We start from the raw sequence: 3408 nt of genomic DNA, 5'->3' as shown, positions 1-3408 counted from the left end.
TTTCCCATAAGCTAGAACCCTTAAATAGGGCTCAAAACCAAAAGATTAGGGTTTAGATTTGTCGCGACTACGTCATGCGTAGCATAACCTATGCCATGCGTTGATTATTAAACCCGCGCCCAATATTTCAGAATTTTCACCCCGCGTAGCAGCTACACCCTGCGTAGGAAAAAACCCCTAATTTCCACTTCTACTTCAAACAGTCATAACTTCTTCATTTCTAGTCCATATTCGGCGTTCTTTATATGCACAGAAAGGTATTGAAGAACCCTACAATTCTATCTTATTACTTTTGAATTAAAATATACTAAACTAAAATCCTAAATTCATGGAAGAAGTCTGAAACATCACTTTTCCCATTTTAACCTTTGACTCCAAAACACAAACCAAGGGATTGGATCTCATAACCAATATTATCACCATCCAATAGGGTCTAAGCCTTATTCCCTTGAAGCCAAAGTCCTTTACTTGATCTATTTATTATCCACAATCCTGAAATAATAAAATTTTCAAAACAGGATGTTACACCTTTATACCTAAAATCACCCTATCTATAAGGCCAGTGTAAGATGGAACATGGTTGGTTGTCATAGACCCATTGTCACCAGAATGATTATCCCGGGAAATCGATGAATAACACTTTCCATAACATTATTAAAAACAAACAAATATAATGTGATAGGTATCATACTACTAATAAAACTAAGAAAACATATGACATCACTATAGTTAAGAATCCGCATAACTATAGTTGATACAAGAATTGAAATGATCGGCGTATTTGATTAGTGTGTAACTTGGACTTGGAAGCAACCAAGGTAATTAACCCAACGAAGTTGATATCATTGATTATATATACACCAACGCATGTGTAGTCTGGAAGAATATATTGCATACATCCCACGATATGCTGCCATTGCCCTATACTAGAAACCGACACTCGAAAAAAATCCATATAAATACTCATTGTTTTAGATTATAAAAACTATCAAGCAACTGTGATGACTAAAGACCCTAATTTACTACAAATATACTACATATATGGATCAAATAATACACAAATACCCTAATTTTATCTCTCCGTAACAACGTTTCGGAATGACTGTACATTTCGGAGTACAATCCCGAATACACTTTTCAGTCCGGAACGTACAGGGTGTCGGATTCCGGACCTAAATCCTACCAACCACCATCAACTCTGGAATGATCATAAATACCCTATGAACATCATATTTCGGAATCAGGGCCGGCCCAATGCATGGGCGGCTTGGGCGGCAGCCCTGGGCATCAATTTTTCGGGGGCATAATTCTAAGCCCAATTATTGTGGGTATATATATTAAAAATTCAGCCCGTTCTAATTTTGTGGATCTAGTATCATAATTCATAGGGGAGGTCGAGTTGAAGGCGCTAACCAAAAAACTAGGAGGGATCCGCGCCTATGGTAGAACAGAAGACGAGGAGACATGTCAATTAGTTCCTCCCGCCCTTAACCAATCCACACAGTTGGAGATTCACTAGAGCGCTGCGACTTCGGAGGTCTTTTGGCAGTATAAATCGCAAATCGACAGCTCCCGATCTTCTCTCACAACGTCTCACAGTATTACTTATGCTCTCTCGATTCTGGTATGCAGTCTATATTTTTGTCTTTTTTTTTCTTACAAATCTGGTTATATTTGTTCTTGTATTCTCTCCATGAATCTTGTTAATTGAGGTAGTTTTGATTGTTGTAAGTTAGTTGGTTTTTAGTTATGCGAGTTCTATGGAGTGTAATCAATTTTAGTTATTTCTGTAAAATGGTTTTGCAATTTGGGATTCTATTATTATTGTCAAGTTCAATGAGTAAATTATTGTAATCAAATGTTTTTTTTTGTAATTATCATGGAGTGTAATCAAAATTTCTTTTTGTAATTTATAACTTTGTGTACTACCTGTTGGTTCTGTTATTCTGTAACAACATATAGGAACTAAAGCTTAAATTTATGTAAAAACATCCTTAATTACAAGTCTACAGCTATTTTGAAGTTCTACATGGTTTTTTGGCCTGATGCATGTGTTTTGTTTTTCTGTTGTCCTGTTGTTTCTAGGAGAATTATGTTATTACTCTTTAAATTATTGATTACTATTGATTTTTACCAAATGTGTCAATGAAAAAGTTGAGATATTGACTTTTGTTTCTTTGATTACCATTGATTTTTACCCAATATATGGCTAGAAAGAGAACATCCTACCTTGATTTTTTGTTTATTCAGTTGTTTTAATGTCTTCCTTTTGTAATTGACAGGTTGTGAAAGAGAATATGAGATAGATCTTATGGGGTATTAAGAAGCTCATACATACATATGAGAGTTCGACTACTTTGTACCATCTTAGGATGCCATAAGTGGTGCCTATTGATTTTTTATGATTCATTCTGTAAAATTATGAATCTTTCTAGATATATTGTTTATGATACATGCCTGAAACTCATGATCTTTTATGATAAGTAAAAGCAGTCAAATACGCATTTGTGAATTTTTCTACTTCTTGCATAGAATGTAGTTTTTGTTGTGGTAATTGATTTTTTTGCTACAAAGACGGTATAGAGACATTGTTTAGATAATGTTTGCAAGCTTTAGTATGTATATACATGATTTTTTAAATAAAAAATTGGTTGCATCTTTCTTTTATAAGTATATGATGTATATGAATTAAGTCTACTGTGTATTTTACGGTACAAAAAAAGGGGCATTATTTTTTTTTGCCCAGGGCATGGAAAACCTATGGACCGGCCCTGTTCGGAATCCATACTCTGAAATCCATTTCGTCAATCCGGAACGTACGGTTGTCATATTTCGAACCCGACTCCGGAATAGCCGTACCTACTACGGAATACGATTTTCTAGAGAAAAGATTTTTTTAAGCTTAGAAGCCAAATTAGTTGCTTTTTGTAGAGGAGGTTTGACTTTTCTACTTCTATCATTTTACTTTGTGCGAAATCCGATGGCTTCACAAATTTCAGGCATCTCAATGATGGGGTTTTGATATCGCCTGATGCTAAGCCGAATCCTAGGGTTCCATGAAATTGGTACTTAATAACTATGTGGTCGATATACTTTAGATGTGCAAATTAAGTAGTAATAACTGCAAAATCAGATGGTCATTGATTGCAAATTATTTTCTAAATCATATTGGTCCGTCGAGTGATCACTCTTCTACAGAAATTATCACCTTCATACTGTAAATTTCAAAGAGGGACACTAAATTAGGAATTATTCTTAAGAAATCTAATGTTTCAATGTTCAATTTTTGTCTTTCCCTTGTTATACTATGTAACGTCCCAAAAATTATGAGGTAAAAATTCCATTTTTATTTCAACTAAAACACTAATTATCTATAAGTCAAACATCCATTATCCCTTTTCAAAATAT

The 3408-nt window shown here is 34.3% G+C and overlaps 1 long non-coding RNA gene across 1 annotated transcript; it reads left to right on the top strand.

Annotated features, from left to right (window-relative positions):
- Positions 1–1375: 1375 nt before the first annotated feature.
- LOC145162908 (uncharacterized) lies at positions 1376–2512 on the top strand. The gene is made up of 2 exons (XR_013739425.1): positions 1376–1624; positions 2283–2512. It is a non-coding gene; the product is annotated as an uncharacterized LOC145162908 (long non-coding RNA).
- Positions 2513–3408: the final 896 nt, after the last annotated feature.

This window comes from Lactuca virosa, chromosome 3 (assembly GCF_052849685.1).
Source record: "Lactuca virosa cultivar CGN04683 chromosome 3, Lactuca_virosa_CGN04683_v6, whole genome shotgun sequence".
Classification (NCBI taxonomy): domain Eukaryota; kingdom Viridiplantae; phylum Streptophyta; class Magnoliopsida; order Asterales; family Asteraceae; genus Lactuca; species Lactuca virosa.
Note: the sequence above shows the minus strand (reverse complement) of the source record. Positions and strands in the feature narration are given on the sequence as shown.